The 9,799-nt window shown below is 36.6% G+C and overlaps 1 long non-coding RNA gene across 2 annotated transcripts; it reads right to left on the bottom strand.

Annotated features, from left to right (window-relative positions):
• Positions 1–679: 679 nt before the first annotated feature.
• Positions 680–9,590, bottom strand: LOC125180177 (uncharacterized). Of its 2 annotated transcripts, XR_007158530.2 has the most exons (4): positions 9,437–9,590; positions 5,164–5,290; positions 2,531–2,702; positions 680–1,406 (listed from the first exon to the last, which is right to left on the bottom strand). It is a non-coding gene; the product is annotated as an uncharacterized lncRNA (long non-coding RNA). The 2 variants fall into 2 exon arrangements; XR_010828487.1 differs by lacking the exon at positions 5,164–5,290.
• Between the last annotated feature and the right edge of the window lie 209 nt (positions 9,591–9,799).

Genomic DNA, 9,799 nt, shown 5'->3' with positions numbered 1-9,799 from the left:
AAACTATGTTGTGTTTTTTTTTCCAGACTCAGTAGTATTAAAAATAAAGAAGTAAATTAATGGTGTCTGTTTGTTCATATAAAATTTACACCAAATCCAAGAAATCTAAAAAGAAAAGTTTGCTTCTCTGTTCTGCTCCTATCTTTCCACTTCTCAGAAGAAATTCACATTGCTTTAAATGAGTCACTCTGAGAGTACTGCATGTGTATAAGACCCAGATATTTGTTCCAATAATTTCCTTTCTTTCTTCACTAAAAAAACCATTTTATGGGATATAGTGGGTTAGGTACAGGCCACTGTGACAGCTTATCACAAAACCATCCCATTCTCAGCTTCAGAACTGATATTTTCTATGGCAGTCAAAGCCAGAATCAGAAGCATAAGTTCTCTTGAATTGTTCATGGCATCCGATTATATTTCCATTCCACAGAGGCAACCTCTACACTAACCTAAATAAAGTCCACCCTTAAAAATAGATGGCCATGGGAGCTACTGAGATTCTTTCACAAATAATGAATGAATGAATGATTAAAATAATAATACAAAAAGAAATACACGAATGCCATATAATTTAGTTTTTCAAATATTACTATTGTAACATCTGATATATAACTTGATTTGACCATGTTAACCCATAGTGGTTTGACAATCTGTGATCTAGCGACAACCAGTTAGCAAACTGAGGGCTTCACTCTTGCGCTAGTATGCAAGTGCAATACCCATTAGCCTAACAAGTGCTGTGTAAGCAGGTCAATTGCTGAAGAGTCCCCCTGAAATATTAACAAAGGACAAAACAAACATACCAACAAACAATATGATTGCAGTTACAGCTGTTATTCTATGAATAAAAATTACTATTGCAAAACTGAATAACTGGAAATCATAGGCACATAAAATCAGAGTCCCAAATCATTTTTTCTTTCTTTTTAACATCTCTGTGACTGTCTGTGCTTTTCATAATATAATATAATTTTTATGTACAAAATTTCCTGAAGGGCATAAATGCATTTTGGCTCTATGCAGTGGTAATTCAGTTTTAAACCATGCATAAAAACTCAATAAACAGCACAATGCTAATAGGTTGTATATGGGCTGTGACCTTTCCCAGTTATTTTTCGGTATTTTTTTAACAGTTAAGATACATTCACTGAAATAAGTTGAGAGAACCTTAGTCTACTGTTTACTTTAGAAAAATGAATGTTTATCAAATGGACTTGAATGGATAATACGATAGTTCATGCTTGAGAAGCCTCACAATTGCCAATGTGAAGAAATGGATATTGTCTCACCAGTGTAATCATGTGGAGAGTGGATTGCATTTACACTTTGCATGACCTTGAAAACAGTTTCCCAGACCAACATCAGAAGCATTTTTTAAATATTGATGCTGCAGCCACACATATAGCCTAGACAAATGAAAATAAAAGTATAAAATAAAAATGTGTCAGTGTAACACAAATGAAACATTTTTGATCTTCTTTCAGTGTTTTAGGAAGAAAAATATATAAATATAATTATAGGATATGCTTTAAAATGCAAATTTGGTAAAACATTTCACAAAGAGGATTTAACTACTATATTTCTTATATATTGGAAAACAAAATTTGAATGGTTAATGTTTCCTGGTGTGCATTTAAATATTCACTGATATTCTAGATTCCTTAATTACATAACCCAAACCTGCAAAGATGCTAGGTTTGATTAATAAGTTATGGCTGTATGTCAGATTTATGGAACTGCTTTGTCTTCTTTGTTGCACTCTATTGTCTTAAATTTAACCTTATTTATTTATTTATTTCATGGCATTTTTCTCTTGAGAATATTCTATATGTTCTTATTTTTATCATTCTCTGGATAATTTCTTACTGCATTGGATAGACACTAATGCAACTATTGTAAATTATACTAATTATGTTTACTTCTTATAATAAACATTTCTCTATGATATATTTACTGACCTGTTACTTAGTGGTGTTAACATCCTTCTTTGGAGAAGACCCAAAGAGGTCTTTCTTAGTGTGCCATTCTTACCTCAACCATACTGTAATATTATCCAGAATTTTAAAATATTTATTGCAACTATAGCAAGGATCCAAGTACATGTTCCATGTACATGTAAGAGAAATCCTGCTTCCTGATGGAGCAAACAGTAAGGCTACATTGTTTTATTATTATTATTTTTATTATTTTCCCCTGGAAGAAAACAACCTATTAAGTTCTTAAGCCCTACATAGTTATCTGTTTAATCTTTCAATTTTACCAGACTGTTACCCAACCAGAGTTTGGATTTCACCTTTTTACACAGTAGCCCTGATAGATCCCCTTATCTATATTTTATTATTGGAAGTATTATTTTATTTTTAAAGTGTTTAAGTGTCTTCTCTACTGGATAGGTGGCACCATGCCTATATTGTCTAATCCTCCAGTAAGGAGCCCACAGTTTGGAATGCTGCTGCACACATTACAAAGAAACCTTTACGATGTGACAGGTTGGTAAGCATACTGGGCTTCTTAGTCTTCATTTGCTTACGTACTTTCTCAGCAGAAACTCTCTTTCCATTATAGGTGCCACCATGTATACAGTAAGAACAATCTCAAAACCTGGGAGGAAGTACTGTCTTTAAGCATACACAGTGCACGTTTTGTCTCTAGCTTCATTCCGCTGCCATCTTTGATAACAATCACACCGTGTAGCATTTTGCCTGTAACAGAGGAGCAGTTATTTGAAGGCGAGAATAAATGAAATCAAGCAGCCATTCTATTCATTTAATTTTAGACTGATTTATATCATGAAAAAGGTGTTACTTAGCAGCTGAGTAGACTGGATTTCAGATAGTATTGATTTTAGTTAAGAATATAACAGTCTGAGCCATTGCTTGAACGCCAACTGATAAAGGATTAAATTACCAAGAATTTTCTGCAATCATATTCAGAACAAGTCCATTCAAAGCAGAGGAACCTGAGGGAACGGAGAACTGCCAAGGCTGTGAATTCCAGTGGGGTATTATTTGCCAGAAGATATAATTGGTAGTATAATTTTTTTAAAAACATACACATCTCTAGAACAAATGCACACAATATGCATACACTCTTTGTAAGAGAACAGTGGGTTTTTAGAATCTCAGGTTTTAGCTGACCTAGGATGACATTTTGGTCCATAAAACTGTGAACGATAAGGAAATCTGAAAATATTTCCTGAAATGAGGATAGCTTTACTTATTTATTTATTTATTTTTATGTGCTGATTGTTTTTATTTACACAAAGACACTTCTATAGAATGGTAAAAATGATGTCTTGTAGTTGTGTCAGCAATTTCTTATTTATTATTTGTTTTTGCATTCTATTCCACATCCATATATTTTCAGGTATTTTTTGTGACATTAGTCTTGTGTTATTCAAACTCTCCACATTTTGTTCAGCTGTAGAGTAGCTCCACTGTGTTTAAAAACAACAACAACAAAAACAAAAAACAACAACAACAAAACACTACCTTTATTATTAAAGAAATAATCTTGATTCAAAATGGGGCTTGGAGTTATTGACCTGTTTAAGATATGCCATTTCTGGACAAGACCCTTAAATGGGTCAATGCTTCTCAATTATATCACCATTTAGTGGGAAACAGATTCTTTGAGAAACAACAATCTGCTTTTCAATCATGTTACAACACAGAGTCTGCTATAGTTACAGTTTATAATGATTTATTAATGCAGCCTTGCTTTCATTGCTCAAGCATTTTAATTTTGCTTGATCTGAATGCTGTTTTTGACACTGTCAGTTATAACATTCTGCTTGATCGTTTATGAAATTATGTAGGATAAGTTGGCACTGCTTTGAGTTGGTGTCAATCTTATTTATCAAACACATGTCAATCTGTATCATTATGTATTAGCTTTTATCTGTACTACCATGGCACATTGTCAGGTCCTTTAGTTTTTACACAAACTCACTGTTACTTAGTACATGGTAAAGTATTTTTTTTTTTAGGTAACATTTTTCATTATTTATTTATTTATTCCTTCATCTGTGGTAATCAAGGAAATAGGATCTCAGCTGTGTACAGCTGTGTACAAAAACATCAAAGGAACTTAATTTTCTTTGAACGTGCATACCATACACACAGGTGCTAACAAATATGCATGTTCTATGGCAGTGGTAAAAGGGTTTATCTTCTTTAGATGAAGTTAATCAAGATAATGCTATGACTGTGTGCTATGTCACATTTGAAAAAGAGACTTTATTGTGGAAAATGACAAGAATTTTCAAATTCTAATTCTATCCTTATTTAATGCTTCTGGATTTTTTTCATTACAAATAAAATAATTCTTGATAATTAAGATAAACTTAATTGCTACAGAAATACACATGGAACAGGACACAACAATCCTCCAGTTTCACTAACAATATCAGAGCATTTATTTATTTATAGAAAACTCTGGATGCATCCCCTTTAATTTGGTTTACATCAGGTAGTTCCACTGATTTCAGTTGAAGATGCATGTTTATTTTAACAGTAATATTAATAGCTGATGTCCAGTGTATATTCTCGAGGAAACACATGATCTCTTTTGTGGTTCCTCTTGAGCAGTAAAATGCTTAGGATCCTTTAGAAATTTATTTTCACGTAGTAGGTTTTTTCCACTGTGTAGCTGATATATGTTAATAGGAAAAAACATATTTATACTCAAGATGTCACCTCAGAAATACATTTGCCTCATTCCAGTTTAAGCCTTCTTCCTATTTTTCGAATTGGGGTAGAACACTCAGAACACCATGCTAAGCCAAAATGTGTACAATAACCAAGATAACTCCAAGTTGCCTTGTCACCATGGTAACTATGCTTTGGGTCTATCCTAGAAACTTTGTTCAGCACAATATTGACAGATATAGACATTTCCGATTTTTATTTTTTTTAATGATACACCTAGACCACCAAAGGCCCTAATGTAGACATAGCAATTATTGAACAAAAATGTGCTTTTCTCATACAGCTTATTTTGTTTGAGAAACTAGTATATACAACATCCAAAGAAACACATTTTTATCTGTAAAAGCTGTATCTACTTTCAGAGCATTTGCTGAGATAGATGTATTAGCAATCCCTCTCTAGTTTAGACTAGCCTTTAGCATTATAAAGCAATTAAAGATAATTCTGAGCATACCTTGAAAAGATAATGGTTTCTATGGCTTCTTTGCTCATGATTTTCAGGTGTGTGCTTTTCTCTACCTCTCCTGCAGACCTTGTCATATAGATTACATGCCGATGCAAACTGTTATCTGAAGGTGTCCCTAAATAATGAACAGTCCTTTATAACACCTTTCCGTACAACTAAGAAGCAAAAGATGGTTCCAGATTTTTATTTTTTTTTTAACAGAATAACTTACAAAATTTCTAAAATGGAAGCCTAAATCGAGGCATTAAAATCCATTCTTAGGGACCTAAGGGTGTCTTTCAAGTCCCATTCATGTCAACTTCTAAATTATATTCAGTCCAAAAATGGCCATCTTTCTCTGGGCCAGATTGGTCCTGGACAAGCACAGCTGCCTGTCCTGAAGCTGCCAGGACCCATAATTTCAATTCCCTTTACACATAATTTTCAGACCCAGACCTAGGCAAAGTATTCTCTAAATGTCCCTATCTTACATTTCCATATACAACAGTCATTAAAAGCTAGATTATAACGCACAGGGAAGAACATTTTACCATCTTGAGAGCATGTCTCCATCGCATTATAATAATACTTATGTATGATCACAGCTTCCTCAGGGAATTACTATGATAAACCTTTGCAGTGTGTTGGGCTGGTGAGGGTGCCGGGTTTCTTCTCACTTTTAGTTTCCTGTAGCTACTATTTCAGAAAAAAAGTACCTTTCTATTACAGGCACTACCTTGTACACTCTATGGGAAAATAGGGGAATGCACTGTGTTTAACAAAACACTTTCTCCCTAACTTCAACCTACTGCCCTTTTATTTGTTGCATCAGTGGAGCTCAGATGTTTCTCTCAGACTAATTGCTGGAAAAGCTGTGTTTACTCTTTTGTTTTGTCCTTTATTTTAAACTAGGTTGCAACTCTTTGTAACCCTTGTTTAACTGATCCACATCTAACAGAAGACTTTCCTCACAAATGTCTTGCTTGCATTGACTCAGATTCTGTGAAGTATTTTTCAAAAGGGAGAGCAGTGTACTCTAAATGATAGCTAGCACAATTAGCAACTAAAGACCAGAATTACTACGAGCTTGAATTCCCCAATGATTATGGCATCACTGTTTTTACTTGTTTGATTGTTCCTTCTATAACTGTGATTCTGGGAAGATATAGATAGGAACATAAAGAAGGACATCATGTCTTTTTTTTATTTTTTTTTATTTTTTTTTTCCCTCCCCCCACAGTCTTGCCTGTATCTACCAGGGGAGTTATTTCAATATATCATTAGTCATCTCGGAATTAATTTAAAAGTTCTGCTGGGTGATTTTAAGGGATTTCAGCATACCTAACTGGTCCTTTTCTCTGCTTTTCTCAGATGACACATTTAAAAACACAAGCCAGATGAACAGCTTTTCCAACTACCCTGGCCTTTCTTTTTTTTTTTTTTTTTTTTAAGTTTTGCAATCTATGCTTTTTTTTTATTTTGTTTTTGAAAGAAGCATCTTTAACACAGAGACAGGTGGTTTGGTTAGAGTCAACTTACAGTCTATATACTAAAAGGAAAGGAAGTATAAATGAAATATAAATAAAGGAACTACAATCTCATAACAACAACAACAAATAAAATAAAATAAAATAAAATGCCATAGAAATAAATCAAAATATCACCATTTTCACCACATATCCTTACTTTTAGAGGTTCAATATTCCATGTTAAAAATTCTGTAAAAAGTAAAACGGCTTATGAAATATGACATTTCAGTCTAGAAATGAGTACTATCTCATGTATATATATATTCGGAAAAGTTAATTTGTGGCATTTTATTACCGTTATAGGGTTGAATGAAAAACAGTGCTGCAAGTTGGAATCATTTCAGCCTACCATTTCAAGAAATTAGATAAATATTGGTATAAAAGGTATGTGTAAGAATAAAATAGCATCTTTAAGATTCAGGATTTCTTAATAGCTTTTGTTTTATATATGTTTGGAACTCTGTAGTATCACTTGTTGCGCTTATTGTTGCTATTATTCTATGCTAGCTTCGGACTAGTCTTTCTGTGCTTTATAATTAAGATCATCCTCGGAGTTAAATGAAGCATGTGTATCACAGAATCACAAAATCATCTAGGTTGGAAGAGACCTCCAAGATCACCTAGCCCAACCTCTGACCTAACACTAACAAGTACTCCACTAAATCACATCGCTAAGCTCTAAATCTAAACGTCTGTACGTTTGTATGTTTGTATATGAGTCTGTATACATGTGTGTATATACATAGACTTTATAAATATAATTTTTAAAATGATACTTTTAACTGTAGTGTCACTTTAACTCCTTTTCCTTTGCCAATAATCTTGTATTCAGGTGCTATATCGTTGAAGAGAAACCGGGATATCTAGAAAATGTTCTGGTATGTTAAGAACAGAGCTGTCAAGTCTCACACAATGATCACGAGACTCAGACACATGGCATTGGGTTTGCACCTTCTTACAGCAACATGTCTGTACCATACGTTTTTACAGTGCAAAACCATATCATTTGTCATGCTTTGTGATCCCACATGCCAATCACAACTGCATGCCTTAGCTGTTGTCTGTCAGAGAGTTATACTGCTAAATGAGGGTTAGAGGGAGAAATACCTTGCTGCTGTGCTTCAGCTAGAGTAAAGAAGGAAGGTTAAGGTAGCAGAGCAGCAGCCTCAAAGGAACTCCGCTACAAGGTAACATCACTCTTCTACATACACTGGTTTTACTGGGGGGGTGGGGGTGAGTAGGGAGTGCTGCAGATCTGGCCTCTGTGAGCAGAGCCCAGAAACTGCCCCATGTCCGATCAGAGCCAGCTCCAGCTGGCTTCAAGGCTCCAAAAGGGACCTGCCACAGGCCAAGCTGAGCCAATAAGTGACGTTGGTTGGGGCTCTGTGAGTGCAGATTTAAGAAAGGGGAAAAAAACTGCAGTGCAGCAACAGCTGGGAGAGAAAAGTGGGAAAATGTAGAGAGACCCAGCCCTGCAGACACTGAGGTCAGTGCAGAAGGAGGGCAGGAAGCATTCCAGGCACGCAGCACAAGTTTCCCTGCAGCCTGTGGAGAGGCCCCTGGTGGAGCAGGCTGTCCCCCTGCAGCCCATGGGTCCCACATGGAGCAGATCTCCACGCTGCAGCCCGTGGAGGAGCCCCCGGTGGAGCAGGTGGATGTGGCCTGGAGGAGGCTGCGGCCCATGGACAGCCCCTGCAGGAGCAGGCCTGGGCCGGAGCTGCAGCCCGTGGAGAGGAGCCCACTCAGGAGCAGGGGGCCTGGGGGGAGCTGCCGCCTGTGGGGGACCCGTGTTGGAGCAGTTTGCTCCTGATGGATGGACCCCGTGGTACGGATCCATATTAGAGCAGTTCTTGAAGAGCTGCTGCTGCCTGTGGGAAGCCCACACAGGAAGTTTGTGAAGGACGGCATCCTGTGGGAGGAACCCTTCATGGAGCAAGTGCAGAGAGTGACTGTGATGGAGTGACGGAGATGTGTTATGGACTGACCGCAATCCCCATTCCGCATTCTCCTGCACCATTCAAGGGGAAGGAGGTAGAAGAAGGTGAATGGGGGAAAGGTATTTCCTTTTAGTTTCTCACTGCTCTCAGCTGTTATCAGTAGGCAATAAATTACATTAATCTCTCTATGCTGAGTCTGTTTTGCCCACGGTAACTGGGAAGTGATCTCCTTGTCCGTATCTTAACCCTTGAGACTTTTAAAATCATATTTTCTCCCCCTTTCCCTTTGAGGAGTGGGAGTGAGAGAGAGGTTGTGGTGGAAATGAACTACCTACTTGTGTGAAACCACGCAGTGGTTCACCACTTGAATCATGATATGAACAATGAAATTTTAGTGGCCACTTCCACACAATCTTTTAAAACAAAACTATCAGACAAAATGATCATGCAAGTATGATTCAGGGATTTGAACAGAGGTTCAAAATTTGTTGTTGCCACTGAAAGTTCAATAACTGATGCTTTGGCTGAAGCAGAAATATAAGCAAAGAATTCAACTTTCCACAGAATATTGATAGATTGCAGTTCACCGTGCAGACAAGAACATAATTACCAGCATACCTTTGCAATCATCACTTTCACTCCTTAGAACACGGAAATCCTACATTTATGTTTAGTATGGCAGCCAGAGGGAAGTAGAATACTGTCCTGGTTTGGGCTGGGATAGAGTTAATTTTCTTCCAGGTAGCTGGTGTGGTGCTCTGTTATGAAAATAATACTAACACACTGATGTTTTAATTGCTGCAGAGCAGTACTTACACAGAGCCAAAGACTTTTCAGCTTCTCATACTGCCCTGACAGTGAGGAGGCTGGGAATGCACAAGGAGCTGGGACGGGACACAACCAGGACAGCTGACCTAGACTGGCCAAAGGGATATTCTAAATATTCTATACTTTATGACATGTGGAACCATAAAACTCGGGGGAGTTGGCTGGGGTGGTGTTGCTGTTGCTCATGGACGAGATGGACACTTTTTGAATGGTTGCGAGCAATTTCATTGTGCATCACTTGCTTTGTATATTATTTTATCATTACTGTTGTTGTTGTTATTATTATTATTTTCCTTTTCATTTCGATTTTTTTTTTAATATATCTGTAAGTGCTTTTGTGGGTCCTCATGG

This window comes from Anser cygnoides, chromosome 1 (genome assembly GCF_040182565.1).
Source record: "Anser cygnoides isolate HZ-2024a breed goose chromosome 1, Taihu_goose_T2T_genome, whole genome shotgun sequence".
NCBI classification, from domain to species: Eukaryota; Metazoa; Chordata; class Aves; order Anseriformes; family Anatidae; genus Anser; species Anser cygnoides.
The sequence above is the reverse complement of the archived record's forward strand: the minus strand, read 5'-3'. Positions and strand labels throughout refer to the sequence as shown.